Here is a 20,816-nt window from a genome sequence, read left to right as displayed (position 1 = left end):
TACCAGGGCAAACTCCAAGTACCTACTCTACATAAATTAATCTCCCAAAGGAAAATGCATTATGCTTATAATTGAAGTTATCATTTCTAATACCACCATTAATGCTGATTGAATCTTAAATTTGTGTTGGGATCATTTATTTGAAGACACTATATCTCTTAAAAATTCATGTCAAGTACACCCTATAAAGGTTAATCTATAGTCTTGAAGCTATTTCTTAGGCTTTGGCAACAGGGAGAAGGTCAGATTATGAATCTATGCAAAAATAAGAGCCTATTTTTTAAATGGGTTGAGAGCAATATCTATTTTACAGAAAGATAGGGATTGGCAATCTAGCTTAAGAATTTTATTTTTTAAATATAAGTATCTGTAAGATCTACTCATAGTATCATCTATTTAAGAAAATCCCATCACTTTTATTTTGTTAAATTATAATTTTTATTTTAAGCCATTTCCTATACTCTTGTTATAGTGAGTTTTGGGAATAAGTAACCTCTTCCAATCAATCTATTTCTTTGTTTCTTTCTTCCTGTTTCACTTGTTTTCCTACATAGATGGGTGCTGTCACTAACTATCCAGGTGCTATATTTGGAAACTTTGGGGGAGGGTCCCTCTTGATGCCTCATTTTCTTTCTCTTTATCATATCCAGTCACTCTTCAAGTGCTATCTATGTCTTCTCAAAAATAGCTACAGAAGATATGGAAAGCATTTACATATTTCTGTTTTCTCTATCATTGCTTTAGCACAAGTAACAGCTGCCCATCCAGTAGGCTGAAGCCTATGAAGTTGGTTTTTGTTAGACAAAAATGTTTTTGTTAGACAGAAATATTCATATATGCACAATTTGAGTATTTCAAGGTAAATATTTTTTTTCTTTTTTCCTAATCTATTTGTTTCACATTACAGTAAGAGGAATATTTCAAAAATACAAATATAATCGTATTTCATCCTTGTTAGCCCCCTTCAGTGGGTTTCCATCATCCTCATGATAATGTCTGAATTCCTTTCCATGACCTATAAGGTCCTATGTGAGCTAGTCTCTATTGATTTCTTTAGCATCCTTCTTTGGTAATTTACATCTTTGCAATTTTTCTCATCTTGTCTCTCGTCTTTCAAATATATCTTCCAAATGGGCTGTCTTCACTACCTCTTTGTTTTGCTGAATCCAATTCATTTTTTAGTGTTCAAGGTATCTACCCCTTTCTCTGATTCGTCGTGTGAGTTAGAAGCTTTCCTAGGTGCTTCTGTAGCACTTATCACAATGTATTTAATTTCATATTGGCTTTTTAAAAAAATTTTTTTATTGTTATTTCCCCAATACAATTTTTTTTCTACTGTACAACATGGTGACCCAGTCACACATAGATGTGTACATTCTTTTTTAATCTCCTTTACTCAGTATGTTCCATGAAGGAAATGACCATGTCTTCTGGCTGAGCTCAGGGCTTCTAATGCTAATGCCTTATGGGTTCTAGATACCTTCTTGGGCAAGTTACTTATTTTCTCACGTTAGCCTCAGTTTCCACCTCGTAAAGATGAGGACCTGGTGAGAATTGAATTATAGGGCTTTTTGGCAGGCTATTCTTATTTTAGATCTTTGGATTTCCCTTCCGCATCTACTTCCTTAAGACTTCTTTATTTCCTTTCATTTGGGAGATTTATTTTCTCCCTGGTCGAGATGAAGTTATATATGCCTTATGTAGGAAGAATAGAAGAGGTTGGGAAACAAAATGGAGTCACTTTTCCAACCTGCTGGCAACTCACATCCCTGGAACTGGATTTAGACAACTATAGAGGGGGGCAGCAGTGGTGAGACTCTTCAGGACTGTGCTGTATTTAGGTGATAAAGAGTTTGAAAGGAGACTTTGTGCCCTCTTGCACGGGGCCTAGTATTTTGTGACTCTCAGAGGACTGGGACCTTAAATTTGCCAGGCTCAGGTTATAGGGATTTATTGTGAGACTACACCTGGCAGTGAGGAAGGCAGCATTTATCCCATGGGAATAAAGAACAGGAAACATAACGTGTTGGCCTTTGCAGAGACTAGAACTAGATTCATGAATCTGTAAGGGACTTCCATTTTATGTATTTTTATTTTTGCATTCTCCTGTTAATGGCCCTCCAAAACATCCTTAAGATTGTTTTTGGTTGTTTTTTCTTTTCTTTCTTTTCTTTTTGTCTTCTCTTCTTCTCTGCTGCTAGCTGTTTTATGCATTTTCTACTCTGTATGTCCTTTTATCTATGTCAAAGCTTTAATCTAGTCAAAACATCTATTCATAGCTGAAATTATCTTCATTATACCTTGGAAGAAAAGACCAAAAAGGAAGCCAGCTCATCATTTGACTTTGAAGTTAATTTTTAATTCTGTGCCTCTGCAAGCATTACTGTTTTTACTCATTTATTCATTCAGTTACTTTGTTCAGCAGATAATCACTGAGTGCCTTCCACATTTTTTGCACTCTTTTTGGTACTAGTAATAATACCTAGATACTATACACATAAACATCCCTGTACTCAAGATATTCACATTCCAGCACTATTCACACAACTGGGAGGTGGGGAAAAGGCTGACATTGGAGTAGAATTCTAGTAGTTCCTGCTATGATATTACATTGAAAGTGATCAGCAAAGTAACAGATGTGAACATTCAGTCTGTTAGCTTATACATTTTCTCCCATCAGACTGCTCTTACCCGTGTCCCATTGCCATACAGAACCACTCCATTTCCCTAGGTCATGAAAAGCTTATCTGTGAAGTTAATTTATGGTCTAGGGAATGCTATGGATTAATTCATATTACATCCAGTATTGTTTTATTTCAGCAAGGCGTTTCCCTCATCTTAACTCCCTAACTTCAAAGCACCTCTGTGGATAATTTCAAAACTTTTTTTTTTTCAGGATAGTAAGGAAGCAATTTGGACAACAGACAAACTTTAATTGTTTCCCAGATCTCACCATCTATCTGGCTAATTGGTAAATACTCTCTTAAAAGCCCAACCAAACAAAAAATACGTCAGAATCATTTCTGTTTCTCCACCAACTGTTGCATATGTCCCACATTCTTTTTAGAAAGAAGAAACCACTGTGAACCTAAAATATTATGAGATTGTTTCCACATTATGCTCATAAAAAGACCTAAAATATAGGTCTTTCTTGTGTTTGACATTGTAAAGAAGCAGTCCCAGGGGAGATCTTTACGTGATGTTGGAGCCGTCAGCAGTTAATAGCTGTTTAAGTACAGAGAGGCAACCCAGTTACAGCACTGCATTACTTATCATCAACCTTTTCTACCATTTCCTTTAGCATTATCTTACCATAACTATCAGCGCATTGGACACCAAGATTCACCACACTGGGAATTACTGGCAGCTTTGTGGGCAGAGCAAGCTTTCGAAAGCAAGAGAAGCCTTAAATCTTAGTGTTTTCCAGCTGTCATTCTCCTGTCAAGGCCCTTTTAAAAGGGGTTTGGGGTTCTCCTTTACATTACATATGCATGACTTCCATTAGTGTTAATCACATGCTCCATTTTAGAGCTGTTTTGGCCCCTCCGGTTAAATGGGCGTTTAAGCAGTTTTTAATGCATTATATGTACTTATTTTTTAAACGAGTATTATATGCCCAATTGACTGGAATGAATACAAAGTCCATCAGGTGAATACAGATTTATAATTGTTTTTAAAGCATGTATTATTTACTCAACCAACCATGACAGCCCTTTTGGAGTCATTCCAGCTGAGAGGGGAACTACATGTATATGTCAATACAAAATAAGCCTTTATGAAATCTTTTAGTGAGGTTTTCTCAGTTAAGCTTAAAGCTTATCTGGCTAATCATTTCCTCTCAATTTCTCCCTCTCTCTTCACAACAAATTCTCAAAATATTGTTCACTATTTTTAGCTTGCATTATCATTGTCATTGAACTAGATGAAAGCTATGCAAAGCCCCATTCAGTTCAAATAAACTCAACAAATTCAACAAGACATATGGTGTCTGCATGGCATTAAGCTCTGATACTGAAAAAGAAAAAAGATATGCTCAGTTCACAAGTCACATGTAATTGACCTACATAAATTGTAGAATTTAATAAATTATTTCATTTTACAAATTATCTAATCTGTCTAGAAATGGCTATAAGTAGGCAGACTGAAAAGAAATTAAATAACATTCCTTGTTCTCTTTTTAGACATACAATTTAACTCTGCTTTTCTTTCCTAGCATTAAACGTGTTCTGTATATTTTCTTCCTTCTCGAGTAAGATTATTCCAAAATTGTTTTCCAAACCTTTAATATATTTTGATATTTGTAGCATCTTCACTTTTTACTGTAATAGTAGATCGCCTATATAATAGGACACTAGAATTTATTTTTGTTAATTCTTAAGGCTACAGACAGATGTAACATGCAGTTTTAGGGAATGTGTTCAGGCCCATGTGCCAAATGAAATATGATTGCTCTAGACCGTGGTGAAACCTTGTCCTGTAGTTAGTAGAATTGAAACCTGTATTAGCTGTGAGAAGGAAATGTCTTGCTTATTACCAGAAAAGAGCAGCATATAAAATTTCAATTTCTGACAATAAAATTTAAGTTTTGAAAGTTCAGTTGTACTTTAGGAAGACCTTGCCATTCTTTGAAGTTCAAAAATGAATGTACAAGAAAGACTGTATTCCCTAAAGCAACCAAGAGTAATCCTTTCTGTAACGTATACATGTGAAGATTGTTCTTGGGGTGAATGCTGTAGTCTTTGTTCCTAGAAACTGACCATGTTTGCCATCCTGCCTTAGACTTGAGGTCAGTCTGAGACTCTTGCTAGTAGAGGCTTCCCAGATAGCAGAACTCTCAACTTAGGTGTGCTGTTGGCTGCTGCCATTGTCCACTTACTCTTAAGGGGACCATTTGTTGATGGTTCATAAGAGCACCCTTGGGTGTTCTTGTGTGGCTTTCACAGAGGGAAGCTTTGTTATGACAGTGTGGCTTAGAAAGTAGGCAGCAATGTGTGGAATAGTTTCTCTTTATTTGAAAAAAAACAAACAAACTTACCTTCACCAGATGTGCCGTTGGAGAATTTTAATGAAGTAGGGTGAGCTCAGATAATTAAAAAAAACCCCAACATTGTTGAAATTCTCAAAGAATAGATAAATAGAAAGACCAGTAATTTGTATCTGTATGACTTAATTAGAGATAAATGCTTTTCCCTGTCTGATAGCAAGGGCTGTTTAACTTAATATTGTTACATATTTTATATCATTCCTTTTCTTTGAGTTTTCTTATTATTTAGCTTTCTTAGTCAAGCCTGTCCCTCTTTTCTTTTCTCCTTTCTTTCCCTCTCCTTCCTTCCTTTTTCCTTTTCTTCCATCCTTCCTTTATTTCTTTCTTTCTTCCTTCCTTCCCTCCCTCACTCCCTCTCTTCCTTTCCTTCTATTCTCTTCTTCCACAGATACTGATAGTAAATTTGCTACATGAATTAGACTCTAAATGATATATGACTCAAGTTTTTAAATACTTCATAGTTTAATAAGGACTATGTACATACAAAAAAAAAAAAAAAACCCACAAAAACAATTCTGTGTGGTAAGTGTCTAAGTACAGTGTTAATAAAAGAGATAGCAGTAGGACGATGTTAGCTGGGATTCATTAGTGGCTTAAGTAAGTTTTTTATTTGTTTGATATGGGCTTTCATCAGTCAACCTTTAGTAGTAGCAAGCATCTTTCTTAAATTGAAAAAAAGACATTCTCTTCCTGGAAGAATCAAAATGAAGAATCTATTAAAAATTATGGAAAATTTCCCCAATGCCCTCTGGGTATCTTTGTTAAGTATATTCATTTTCAAGAATATAAGCACGTAGTTGATAAATGCCATGCAATAAAAGTATTACATATAAAAGTAATAAGTTTCACCTCAAGTTGGAAAGTATGATCATTAGAAAAACCTAACCCACCAAAAGTATGATTTATAAAAGAATAAAATAAGACTTCACATGATATTGTAAAAAGATTATAAAAAAAATTGCACTGCATTTTCTCCCCACTTTAAAAAAAAAAGTCTTTTGAAATTGATCATAACTTAGGGGAACTATCTCTAGAGAAATCTTTTTTTTTTAATATCTCACATTATCAGTATATTTTTTCCACTTTATTATAGTCAACCAACTTCTGTTTCTATGCCCTTGTTTCGTAGTGCAAAGTCCTTTTGTGAATGGGCCACATTGTCTCACATATACAGGTCCCCACAGCATAATCGCATAGATTAATTGACCTGGATTGTTAATTGTTATTAACAAGTATTTGAAGAACTCTATAAACTTGATCAGAGAAGTAATAATGTGACTTTGGCCATAGAGATAGACATTTTCCTTTTTTGTTATTTGTTTGCTTGTATTTTAAAGTTTTTTTCTAGTCCCTGGTTATTTCCTACCTGAAAGCACTATTACTAAAATGTTTTGTTAAAATAAACTGCTTTCATATGTAGTAGTAGATGGAATAAACTCTAGATTGTATTGAACTCTTATATTAGCAAGGCAACAAAGTGATAGCTTCTTCCACAGGCTTTCCTCTCTGCTGCCTAAAAGTGAAAATAGTTGAGTAAATAAAAGCATGAGCATCAAAGCAGAGCTGCTGTTGCATTTTAGAAAAGGAATTTAGATGAAATTCTGATACTTTTGTTTATTGATATTAATACTTTGTACATCTCTTCCCTCTGTTATGCAGATGGCGGCTTCATTGAAAGCTTTGCTAGCAATAGAACGGAACAAAAAACACAGAACCTAACCAACCAAAAATATTTTACAAAAGAATAAAATAAAAACTTTACACATGATATGTGCCTATAACAAAATATTTCCACCTCATTTTCTCATCACATTTTTAAAAAGCCAGATGTTAAAGTGTACATATTTCTATATATTTTTTTCTGAAAGCAAATGTCTTTAATTTTCTTATTCTTAAACATTTCTATGTATTTGTCAAGTCATTAGAAGCTTACCAAGCTAATTCAAACAAAATCAGTTTGATGTGATAGGTATAGCCTCAAAAAGTCATTTCCCTGAGAAACAAGAAAACACATTCAGATTTTCAGAGAAGAATAATGTGAAATACATTTTAGGAGTTGAAATATTCTCTCTCCCCTGTCTCTCTATCAGAAGGCTCTGAAATCGACTCTGCACCTGAGCTGATTTCATGTTAGAAAGCTGTCCTAAATATACACTGACAGAAGGGCCATGAGAATGGACGCAGAGCTGTCTGCTCTCTCACTCATGCCACCACGCACACTCTCAGGTTTTGAATTGTTTAAGAAGACTGTGCAAGGAGTCCTCAAGCTTATTCTTAAAATACAATCCCGTTAAGATTAATGCAGACTCTTATGCCTGTATCCACGTATATCTTGAGGCTGGAAACAGTTTACCTGATACTTAGGTGATGCATATTAGAAAATTATAGAATCACTGCTAGCATCTTCATTGGTTAAATAAACACTCTGGTGAATATTGTGATTGAGCCATGAAAAAAACATTAGGATATAAAGGGAGCAGATGTACTTTAACTTGGCATGGTTGGTTTGGAAGGTACTTTCTTAATTTCCTTGCATGGTACAGTGAAGCATTGGGAAGAATCTACAGTGTTATAAAGAAATAGAATTCCTATATATCTTCATTGAATGTGACACAATATAATCAAAGAATGCACGTAATTAAGTGCTCAAGCTCAAAGCATCTTTGAAGCAGCAATTCTGCTGATTTTTTATTTTATGTGATTGCTTACAGATTAGTTCTCTGTTTGCTCCTAAAGAATATACTTAAACACTCAATCAATGAATAACCTACAGCAGTTTGTTGTAGATTCAATAATGGGGAATGGTGCATTGTACCAGGATAGTCAGATATACCCAAAGGGAGTGTCAGTGGTCAAAATGCTTCCATTGCCAGAAGGTAGTCTGAAAATGGTCTGGAAATTCAATACAGCATTGACCCTACATTGTATACATGATCCACAGTCAGTTTCTCAAGCATACTTGAAGTTTTAAAAAGAACCATTAAAAAAAACTGGAACTTAAAAAAAATCTATTTTAAATGAGTTGGTTTTTTGTGAATAGTTGATTTGAAATGTATTTGTTCAAATGAGCTAAATAGCAAAATCTAATCATTTGATAAATGTGTCCAAAATGATTTTATTTAAAAATAGTTTAATATAATTTTTTAAAGTTTTAAAAATAACTTAAAATTTTAAAGTTATGTTCTAATATTTCTATGGCTGTAAGTATAGTTAAATGCTCATCTTTTCCATTTTCCTAAAATCTGATGATCAAACAATAGCCGTATATGAGCACATACAGTGTGATATCTGTCTGATTTCTATTTTTTTTTTTCTTTATTTTAGTAGTGGATTAGGAACAAGATAAGTGGCAAGATTTCAACAAAACAGATTAGAGTCAATTATCAAATATACAGATGTGTTTGCTTTTCTTTCATCCTGAGAATTGCTAGTTTATTTTCATTAAAATACTTATCAACTTATACATCCACTAATTATTAGTGGGTTTTCATTTGTGTAGGTCTTTCAGATTGCTTTAAAATGACAATTTTTAGTTCTGAAATTGGAATAAGATTAGAAATTAGAATTCCTACTAAATAGAAAAAAATAATTATTTTGGAATATGCTTAATTTGGGAATATAAACGTTTCTCGTCGTCTTCTTACGTTTACGGGGTTCCTTTTCAGAGTTTTAATAAATTGAGGATATACATTAAAATAATATCACATCAGATAAATCCTAGCACATATTTTATAAGCTTATGCTTCTTTTTCATTTTCACAATTACAAGGATAGCTACATTTAAAGTATACCTATGTACGTAATAGTACATACTACATACAGGTAGATAATATCTGTGTATAAGCGTATATGTGATTATACATGTACTTTCAGTATTTTGTGTGGAGGATAGAAAATACATAAGTGAGACATAAATTCCATGTACTTTAGAAGCTGGTACTAAGCTTGACATTTATGGTTATTTGGCCAAATGGCATGGAGAAATCATAGAATCATCTTGTGATGTTGCTGAGAATAAAATTCTTTGTTAAACTCTAGGCAGCATTCTGTTGACTTTTGTCATGCAGATTTCATATGTTAGATTTCAACAGTTCTTGATGATAATAATATTTAGAATGTAATTTTTTTTCCCCACATTGACTGGTTTACCTTTTTAAGCATGTAAGCTACTTTAGGAAGCTGCCTTAATAGTATAGCTTATCAATTGATATAGTAGTTCATTAAGATCCCTTTACAAAATCTGGGTAAGAAAAGTGCTATTTATCTAATTATAGATATTGAAATAGTGGTGTAAGATGAGTTAATTATTTCATGTGCTGAAATGAGTTAATATTAATGATTTATTTATTTATTTTTCCTATTTGACTTTCTTCTATTTTAAGATAAAGGCTATTCTGGTCTATAAGATAATTTGACTGATCTTAATATGCTTATGAAAGATGTGAATGTGGTTAAATATGCAAAGTGCCTGGAACTGGGTTAGGCACATGGTTAGATAGGTAGCAAACACCAACTCTGCATTCTCTATTCATCACAATATCTCTATTGTTTTGTGCCTTTTTATGAGATAAGACTAAGTTTTGTAGTTGGGCAACTAGCTGGGAAATTATAGTGTCCCTTGAAAATAACACAGACAGTAGTACAAAATTTACATGAGGGTTAAGAACAAAAAGTACCAGAAAAACCTTACTTTTACCTTGACTCATAATTATAACTTGAGAGTAATAATCCTGAATCTGGTTTTCTAGTTTAAAGCTAAATTATAGGCTCCAAGAAGGCAGGGATGTGTACTAATCCTGTTCACAGTTGTTTATCCAGCTCCAAGCACACAGTAGATACTCACTAAATATTGGTTACCTGAACAAAAAGCTACAACTTTTTTTTATTTCCATCCTCATAAAATCATGTAAATTAATTAAAATTGATATAGTAATCTTGTGATTTAAAAAAAAATTAGAATTTTCTATTTCAATACCTATTAATTTCTCCATTTATTATTTTCCATAAGATTTATGCTAAAGCGGTTCCACTGTGATAATAATCCAAACTCTTTATACTAAAGATCTTTATACTAAATGCAGATTAGGCATTTCTTATTTTTTGTTCACCCTGCTGAATGGTATTATACCTAGCACAATATTCCTACCTCAACTGCTGGAACTATAAGAGCTTAATGATCTTAAGTTATGGTTCATCCTTTTCAAAGTAATTAAAAAAAAATAAAAACCTGCATCATCAATGTCTGTGGATGGGACCTTTGAAAGGATTTTTCCTACACCTAGAAATTAGTGCTCTACTGTCACTGACGCAAATATTTACTAAGAGGAGAGAGAAAGAAAATAAACTTTTGCCCTTTTTTTTCCTTTTCTGAAACCTAAAAGCATTTTGTTTTCTAGAGCTCTATAAAAGTTCAACGCATAAAAGGTTAGGAGCCTGACTTTTTTCTGTCGTGTATATCTTTGAAAAATTGGTTTACGAAGAGTCATACATCATGTAGCCAGACATATGGGAATAGTTAAAGATTAAGGTAAATAGACAAATTGAACTGCTTTAAATCATTTTCCCCGTTTCAGTTTTATGAAAGAGCTTATGAACAAAAGCTGACATTAAACAATCACAATGGGCTCTTCTCTGTGTTTTAGACAGTGGTAAAGACTTTAGTGTCAAAGAGTGTTGCATCACCAATAGTTACATCAATTTGATTGGTGTCCAGATTTCAAAAATGTTACCTTGTCAAACCATAACCTTTTCCAAGTCTTTCATTTGTCATTGTTTTGTAGATTATATCATTTGTTTTACATTACCTGTATCAGAAAGCATGGATCATGGATTATAAGATTTTTTTTATTATATATCGGATTGTTTTTGTTTTTTTAAATAAAATTAATACTGTAGGCATTTGTGTTCAAAAGGGACTAATCAAATATTTTGGGAAGGAAGTTTGATTTCATGCAACAAACATTACAGTAACTCTGCCTAAGGAGACCTTTGATTCCTTTTTACTAAAAAAGAAAAGATATTTTCAGAACCATTAGGTTAACATTTTTAATAAATTAAATAAATATACTGAACTTTTCCAGGGTACCTAATACACTGTGATCTCCTGTGGAGAGAAGCTGGCTGTTGGACTTTAAGGTAAGTCCCAGGAATTTGCCTAGTGGCATGGTGACAAGCCCCTACCCTTATGAAAAGTGCTATGGGATCTTTAATGTCCACACAGGAGAGTAGGATTTAAGATTTTGTGGTCTCATTTGAAAGACCCCTACATAGTAAACTGCATGGAACTCAATTTATCTGCCTAGAAAGGAAAGAAGGCTTTGTAGCCCCTGTACCTGTAAATCTAAGAAATGCTGTGAATATATGCCTTCCTATTCATGCAGCACCAATTCCCTTCTTAAAAAAAAAATAATAAAAATAACAGGGTCTGTGATCATCAGGTTGATATAGATAAAAATCCATTAACTTTTCATCATTATCACAGCTCTTGTATCAAAGTACAGACATTCGTGGGGCTAGCTCACCTCCCTGGTAGCTGTGCAGAGACATGAAGATCTTTTACATACTTCTTTGTTGGTTTGCCTTTTATAGTGTGTGTGTGCTCAATTTGGGAACTGCTGATGGCCAAAATGTAATTTAAGAAGGCTACAAATATTTGCTCAGGAATGTAAGCCCAGTTTCTAAGACATCCAGCTAACAAGGTTTCTCATATTCTAAGTAACATGAATAATGGGGGAAAGAGTAACTTCTAGAAAATGTTGACCAAGTTTATTGCAGAGCTTGATGTGATTCTATGTGAGATGGCACAGATATTTATGCCCAGCCCAGAGACTAATATATATTAGGCACTTCATAAATGTTAGTTTTTTTTCCCTCTTCAAATATTCTATTTGCCACTAGAAACATATATAAAAAATAATCTTGTAAAGTTTGAAGTACCCTAGGTTGTAAATGTATAAATTGTTTGTCAATAAGTTTGATGTAAAGGAGAAGAAGACCCTCTTGTGTATTTTGATAACATTCTAGTATTTTTGTGGTTGGGAATCTTTCTGGGTTGCGTGTCTTGAGTAATTCTGTCCTTAGTTTCTGCTTGTCATATCTTTAAGCATACACATACACCACTAGTTTTGATTCATTTATAGGATGAAATTTTTGTGTGTCTCTTTTTTTAGGTCAGGTTAGCTAAGTAACTTGTATATAGGATGTAGTTTATGCCTGCATAAAATACTACTATGAATTCATGATTTGTAATTCTTTCACTACATATTCATCTCATCAACCCAGAAAGATATATCCATTATCTGTTATAGTTCCATTACACATCTTCTATGTAGCTGTTCTTTCTGACCATGAAATTCCATTTCAAAAAATAACTAAAACCAGTGTTTTGCAGATATTCTTTCATCTTTCCAGCAGGCCCAATTTGGTTCAATGTACTCATGAGTATAATGGGATTTATCTGTGAAATGAAAGCTAAAACTAAGAGAAAACAAGAATAACATTTAATTATTTAATAGAATCTTTATTATTCACCTTTAAATTCTTTTTCTTTTCTTTTCTTTTTTTAGGGCTGCACCCACAGCCTCGGGGAAGTTGCCAGGCTAGAGGTCGAATTGGAGCTGAAGCTTCCAGCCTACACCACAGCCACAGTAACACTAGATCCGTGCCACTTCTGTGACCTATACCATAGGTCATGGCAACGCCAGATGCTTAACCCACTGAGCAGGGCCAGGGATCAAACCCGTGACCTCCTGGATACTAGTCGGGTTCACTACCTCTGAGCCACAGCGGGAACTCCTAAATTAGTTATTTTTAAAAACAATTCAGAGTCATCAAAATTTTGAATTTAGAGGTAAAGATTTATTTTTTTCACCACTGTTAGTGGAAACAATGTAAGTTCAATATTTTCCTTGTATGTCGTGGCATTGAGCATGAAACAATCTTTCTCTTTAAGGTGTTGTCATTAGTCAAGTTTTTCTCATATGTCCCAGCAATTTAAACAATTAAAACAAATCCTGAAATATCCATAAAATATGACAACATATCACCAAAGCAGTAGTCTAATAAAGTTAATGTGCCATTTTAACTTTAAAAATCTTAGATCATTATACATTTCTCAGGTATGCTTGATCACAGAGTGGTATTGAAACATTTTTAAGTTTAAGAGCACATTTAGGTCACTTGTGATGATGAATATACTTTTAAAAGTTTCATAATATTGGCTGTAAAGCAAGTGTCAGTGAGCTTGAACTGCATGCAAAAGGCTTTTCTGCCTTCCACATGGTGCTTCAGGGCAGTGGGCACTAGAGGGTGCTGTTGGAACTGATACTAACCATGAGACACTTGAACTTGTGCTTTCAATATCAATACTATCAAGATCCAAAAATGTTTCTCATGAAATACTATATCATTATTAGTTTTTAACATTGGGTTTTGTGAATGTCATCAGTGTAACTTCCAAAACAAATCACAAGGCGGTAATTAATGCAAAGATCTCCATAACCTGACAATTATTTGTGGCTGTTGAAAGGAAATCAAGATTCGCCTCTCCCACATTTCTAATGCTCCCCCAGTTTTTCTTCAGGATACATAGAGATTAGTGATACGTTTTTATAAATGGCAAGAAAAATGGGCTTGTCGGGCAATTAACATTTTCTCTGGACTTTAAAGATGCGTAGCCACAAAAGATTGTTTCTTAAACGAAATGTGTCAGGAGGAGGCTGCGGGTCCAACTTTTCTCCTCGTGTTTGTGAGAAATTACGGGCATTCGAGGAAGTTTACATGTGAGGATGCATTGTCCTTATTTTTAAAGAAAAATGTTGCTTTATATGAAAATTGAAGAATTACCTCCTCCACCTCCCCAAGTAGTTATTTATAAGGGTGTCATTGGTAGTTGCCTTTCTTACATCTTCCCTGAAGGCATGGCCAGACTCAAACAGGCAGCTATTTCCCTTTAATTTTCCACAGCAAGCCAGTAATGCTTATGATTATTGTGAAGTCAGGAAAAGTTTAGTTTTATCAAGTGACATGTAGTGATACAATTAGTTACTTAAGCACTTCTCATAAAATGTTCCACCCTGGAACCTAGTTTGTCAGATGTAGCTAAATATTAGCATCTCATATTAAACACAAGAGTGAAACTGCCTCGTGGAAAGCACAGCTGACAGCTCTCAACATGAGCTGAATGATCACTCTCAATTGTAATCGATTCTGTAAGTACTGAACACAAACCCCCAGGCAATTGAAGAAAATAGGATGATGAAGGACTGCAAACTAATATGTTACACATCTTCATTGATTAGACATTGATTAACCATTATTTTCCTGAATGACAAACAGCTAGTGGTAAAGTAACTGAGGCTTGTGATTTATTTACATCTTAGACAGAGATGACTTCTTTATTCAGCTGATTGTGAGCTAATGCTAAAGCAGAAGACAGCAAGAATTTCACAATCTGTGCTGCTGTTTTCTTCCTTTATTTTCTTCTTTCTTTCTTCCCTTCCCCCCTTCCTCCCTCCCTTCTCTCTCTCCCTTTCTTTCCTTCATTTGTTCCTTCTTTTTTTATTATCTTCTATGGTGGTCTTCTTAGATGTCTGTCTTGTTTCCATTTGAAACAAATTTAACTAGATTTAAGAACAATCACCTGAATTCCAAAATATAGGACATATACCTGTGGTATAACTACATTTAAAGAGATCATTTTATAGACTTGGCATTTACAAGCATATTGATCAATGTGTATTGAATTTTTAATTTAATTCTCTCTTTTCTTCAGTGCCTTAATGGCAATTATACACAATTTTAGAAAGAGTTGAATAGGACTTTGTCAGTGTCTGTTGCTTATTTCTCTTCTGTGAAGCATATTGCTTTAGAACAATGTGATTCATGTAAGGAGGCAAATATTTTACAGTTTATATAATTTTTGGTTCATATAAAACTGAGTTATTATAGATAATCCTGGAGTTATCTAGCAAAATTCTGTGTCAGTGTAGTAAAAAATTTTAAATCTATTTTGATAGCTCTTAAACAGTGCACACAATGGAAAAATTTGCTCTTGAATTTTCAGGCGGTCTCTTTTCTATCACAATGAAGAGAGCAAGATATTCATAGAAATGAACTGCATTATTTCTAAGTTAAAACCAAATTATAATGAGACTAGCATTTTTTCTTTTGCTTTCTAGAGCATTCTTGTACATTTTGAAGATTTGTGGGAAACATTATTTATAAGCAGAAATAATTAAGATGTTCTGGCATTCTTCATAATAATGGTCATGATAAAGACTTTTGATGTTCAAGAAAGCATAATTTGCTTCTCCATTGGAATTTGATTGTAAATTAGCACTAATTAATGTTCACTTAAATGTTACAGATGTGTGATATATCTAGTTAGTTACCAAAGGGGTAACAGTAGAAAATTTGTTCTGCGAAAGTACATGAATTTAGAGTAATGATTAGAGTGTCACTTTAAAAAGTAAGAAAAATTCATTATGATTTCTAATGTTACAGATCAATTTTAGCATTTACATAATTCAGGGAAAAATAAGCCGATAAACCACATCAATTAATACAGAGATGCATTCAACACCACTCTTATTAGTTATTGAATTATTAGACATGTAATTTTGAAATTTTATTGTCACTTGCCCTTTAATGTAATTCTAACTCTAGGTTAATAAATCACATCTGTTCTTTGTGGACATTGCCTTCTTTATCATAATAAATATGTGGATATTCTTTTCCCCAAGCAACCTCTACTGGCCTCATCTAAGACATGGGGTCTCTGGTACAGGTATATTAACTCAAGGCTTTTAGTTAAAAATTTGTTGTACAGTTTCAGAATTTTAATCATGGGGTAGAGAGAAAAATATGTGAACTTTGCACCTGTATCTTTAATGTTAACAATTGGAAGCCGAGTCTATTTGTTAAAGAATTCCAGCTGTACTTTAAGGGAAACAGACTTAAGTTTTAAAAGAGGAAAATCTATCTAGTTGGGATAACATGTGGTGCTCAAACTTTTACAAAGGAAACTAAAGATAAGTTTGACTCACCAGTTGCCCTTAGTTAAAGTACATCAGTGGACTCATGCTAATTATAAATCAATTCCTTAGTATTATTTTTGAGAGCTAAGTTCCCATTTAGCTTTATACTGTGCTAAGAACATAGGCAAGGGAAAGTGATGATTGGCTAGTGGAGCATGAAGAAAGAACAAATGAAAAACCATCCAACAGCCATATCCCAGAGGGAGCTCAGAACCCTAAAAATAAGTCTAATGGTGTGTTGTTCCCTTGTCCATCTGTGTGCAGGTGAGAGCATCACTGCAGGGGTCTGTGTGTAAATGTAAAAATCAGATACCTGGAATTTCATAGAAGCAACCAAGGTGTGATACTTGCACAGCAACTCTCCTTTGGAAAAATAGAAAGCACCTCCTTTGATGTTAGCTGTCTTTTCTTGTGAGTGTGTGTGTGCTCACAGACGCTTATGTGGAGCCAAGTGTGCTTCCGTTTCTTCAAGCATATTTAATATCTTTAAAATTTTAAATGAAAATGTAGCTGTCAATTTTAAACTAATTTGGATGGACAGCAATAAAATGCAAACCTCACTTCAAATTAGAATTTTCAGTGAGGATTTCTAATGGAAAGTAATTGCTGACAATAGGAAATGACAAATTACTAATTACTTAGTTCAATTAGACTTTTGTGCCTTTGGTCCTAAGTGGCAAACATACAGCAAATCTTGCACTTTTATAACAATTAATGACACTAAAACTATTTAAACTGCCAACAGATGTGAGTAAGAAGACATGAATTGAAACGTACTTAATTTACATACTATCCCTATTTTATATCAAGTAAATGGTGTTTAATTTTTATGCTACAATTAAATATTACTGGTACAATGCAGTTTTCACAGAACTTCATAGGGCAAAATATCACTTGCTCAAAAGTCGGTCATTGTTAATGCTTCTTTTTCTCTTATCACAGCAGTATTTCTCTTAAAAGATTCTTGGAGTATGAATTTCTATCTATACAGTATTCATGGCCATACATCAGTGTTAATTAAATAGCAAAATCCCCACTTTTTGCTTTTCTTCTTTCTTTTTTTGTCTATTCCATTCACCTTTAATATCCTAATGATCTATTTAGGATCCATATATTTTTCACTCCCCGTATTTCTCCTAAGATGAATTCAGATATGATTTTGTGAAAGGAGTTTGTTTAGAAGTTCAATTCCTCTATACTGTTAAGTTCTGACTATAGCTTACAGGGAACTTAGTTTGCTATCCTGGTGCTGTCATTTTTGATAATTTTGATTTTGCAAACATAGGGTTTTTTAAATGTTTCCAGTTATAATCAGAAAGGTATTTTTTCTAAGTCAGCAGCTCAGTAGACTTATTGCAGATGCATGTGGGAAGTTAAAAATAAAGACAGGGGATCCAATTACATTTGTAATGATCAATTTCCTTATTAAGTCTTTAAATATATTCTTTTTTCAAAGCATTTTAAAAAAAGTATTTACTTGTGAAATGAAAATTAGTAAGTACTGATCATTATTGAGGCAAATTCACCTAACATCTTAGAAGGGCAATATTTTTGGGAAGTAAACTAGACGTAAAAATAAACATAACAGTATATTATAGGAAATCAAAATATATTACAACACTGATACAATGAAAGACTTTAAAAATCATTGCATATCTAAGCAAAGAAGTGATTCAAGTGTAGAAGCCCAAACTAGCTGTTAAATGCCACAGTTCTCCTCTGGAAATTTGCTTAGCCCATGAGAGTCTGTGTGTGTCACCACGAGCACAAATGTCAGGTACTCGACTGGCTTCCCTGGAGTTCTGGATAAGACTGCAAACATCTATTCAAATTAAATATATTTTTTAATATTTATCACTTACAGTTTAAGATGGCAAGTATTCTGTGTTGTATAACTGTTGTATGTTCAGTTCATTGTAATTGGGTGAGCAGAAGCTTTTGTGATACAATTCTCCTGTAAGGAAAAAAGGTAGGTATAACTTGTTTTAATCATATGGAAGTGGGGATGAGGCAAACTGAAGAGCCCTAAGACTTAGAACAGGCAGATGACAACAAGTGCTTTCTCCAAGGCTTTTGCTTGATTTTTGCAGAGTTTTTTTTTTTTTTTTTTTTTCTTTTTTTTTCTTTCTCTGAGATTCCTGCAATTAAGCTATTATTTGGAGGCAACACTGTCAACTAGATCCAAATAACCATGGGTAGTTTTTGGACAAACCTCTGTTGTTTCACCACAGCTGTAGTTTTCTTTTCTCATGAGCCCTGTGAACTTTAAGGGCTAGAAATATAACAGAAAGCGTAGTAGATAATAGAGGAAAAAGGAAAAGCTTAGGCAGGGGGTAGGAGGCCTGGGCAGGGACAGAGGAAAGAAAGACTCACGAATCATAAGAAAAATGGCACTGGCATTGTGCCTAAAAAAAGATAACTTGGAAAAGAGGCAATAGCAGCGATAGACTTAGCAAGTATATTTAGAGCAAGAATGATAGGAAGAAAGAAGTGGCCTAATTAGGAGAGAGAGAAAGGGAGAGAGAGGGAGAGGGAGCAAGAGTGCAGAGGAAGTGTCAGAAGAAACCAGAAAGTAATGAACCTAGGGAAATTAGCGAAATATATGTGGAGCTTAAGGATGTATCCTCACTCATGCCACATTGCACCACGAGAATACACTGTTTAGGTTGATTTAAACATCCATTTCTTTCCTAGTTTCCATCGTCATTATTGAGATACAGACAATATGTAAATGTCACTTTGGTAAACTAGATTCCTTTGATGTAGCCACTGGAGGAATTGAAGGGTATGAATTATCTACATATTATGTTTTATGAATTATATGAATTTGCCATATACTTACTTCTGTGTACTTTGTATCGTGTACAGATTTTCCTCAACTTAAGATGGAGTTGCATCCTCTGCTGTATAGCACAGGGGACTATATCCAATTACTTGTGATAGAACATCACAGAAGATAATATGAGAAAAAGAGTGTATATGTATGCATGTATAATTTGGTCACTTTGCTGTACAGCAGAAATTGACATAACATTATAAACCAACTATACTTTAATAAAAATTTTTTTAAAAAGATGGGGTTACATACATCCTGATAAACCATTCATAGGTTGAAAAAGTCATGAGCCAAAAATGCATTTAATATACCTAATCTACTGAACATGATAGCTTTCCTAAAATGTACTCAGAGCACTTTCTTTAGCCTACAGTTGAGCAAAATCATCTAACACAAAGCCTATTTTATAATAAAAGTGTTGACTATCTTACATAATTTATTGACTACTGTACTGAAAGTGAAAAACAGAATGCTTGCAAGGGTACGGAATGCTTTTGTAAGTGTATTGGTTGTTTACCCTCATGAACGCGTGGCTGGCTGGGAGCTGCTGCCCTCTGCCTAGCCCAGCATCATGAAAGATTGTACATGTGGCTAGCCTGGGAAAAGATTAAAATTCAAAATTTGAAGTACAGTTTCTACTGAATGCATATCTCTTTCCCCCCATGGTAAAGTTGAAAAATTTTAAGCCAAACCATGCTAAGTCAGGGACACAGTCTGTACATGTTTCACACATATTCTGTGCTCAGTGAAAATTTTGAGAAAGCTTTTAAGATCCAAAATTTTGGGACTCTTATTTAATTATTTTTAAAAATAGGGAAGTCATGTTGAATTTTTCAAAAAGTTTTGAGAGAATTGTATATATTTTTCTAAGATTGATATTTTAATGTATTTAAACTTAATAGGCAAAAAATTTTTTTGTTTCATTTTCTGTATGAAAACCTTACTTAGATAATTAATGCCTTCTATTTTGTTGTTAATTGTATTTCAGTTTAGGAATACTAGTGCTGGATTCTGGTCAATTGTATAATGTTTCCAGACAGGCATTCAGAAGTGTGAGAAGATTGTTTTCAGTCATATTCTTCCCCACTTCCTTCTTACCTTCCTTTCTTCCATCCTGCCTGCCTTCTTTCCCCCTCACCTTCCCTCCTTTCTGGATGTACGGGACCTATTTGTGTGACTTGCCCACAGAATGAATTGGATGTTATTTCAAATATGATTTTGCACCTTCATGTGATGAATAGATAAAGGCAAGTTTTCCTTAAAATAATTTTTGGAGGTGCTATAGAATGTTTAGTAGTTTGTATCATTAAAGCAGCTCTAGCCATGTAGATGCTGGTCAGTAGTAGGTATGTTCTTGATCTGTCCCCTTCAGGTTCGGGGTCAGAAGCCTTTGAACAGTTGGGATAATGTCTTGGCAATTTCTACAATATGTTCCAACTTGACTTGTCTCATGGATGGTATCCCACTTAGGAAGCTGACTGGGTGCTACTGAAATGTTGAGTATCTTATTAGAAAGTTGCCTAGGATTGGAGCTCCCATTGTGGTTCAGAAGGTTAAGAATATAACAGTCTCCATGAGGATGTGAGTTCAATCCCTGGCCTCGCTCAGTGGGTTAAGGATCCAGCATTGCTGCAAGCTGCCGCATCGGTCATGGATGTGACTCAGATCTGGTGTTGCTGTGGCTGTGTTGTGGGCCTCAGCTGAAGCTCCAATTTTGCCCCTAGCCTAGGAACTTCCATATGCTGCACATGCAGCTGTAAAAAAAAAAAAAAAAAAAAAAAAGTTGCCCAGGGATTGTCCGGTGGCCTAGAGGTTAAGGATTTTGTGTTGTCACTGCTGTGGTGTGAGTGTGATTCCTAGCCTGGGGCCTGAGAAATTCTGCATGCCATGAACATGGCCA

General features: G+C 34.2%; 1 long non-coding RNA gene across 4 annotated transcripts in view; it reads left to right on the top strand.

The window, feature by feature from the left end:
* Positions 1-20,816, top strand: part of LOC102163767 (uncharacterized) — a 307,735-nt gene that overhangs the window by 22,793 nt on the left and 264,126 nt on the right. For all 4 annotated transcript variants that reach the window (XR_014829461.1, XR_014829460.1, XR_002339001.2 and 1 more), the window contains exon 2: positions 11,125-11,179. This is a non-coding gene — a long non-coding RNA (uncharacterized LOC102163767). The remainder of the gene's footprint in view (positions 1-11,124; positions 11,180-20,816) is intronic.

Source organism: Sus scrofa, chromosome 15 (genome assembly GCF_054392235.1).
Source record: "Sus scrofa isolate SSC_HxYL_T2T_F1_AM1 chromosome 15, Sscrofa_HxYL_maternal_Yorkshire_Landrace_v2.0, whole genome shotgun sequence".
Taxonomy (NCBI): domain Eukaryota; kingdom Metazoa; phylum Chordata; class Mammalia; order Artiodactyla; family Suidae; genus Sus; species Sus scrofa.
This window is presented reverse-complemented; position numbering and strand designations above follow the sequence as displayed.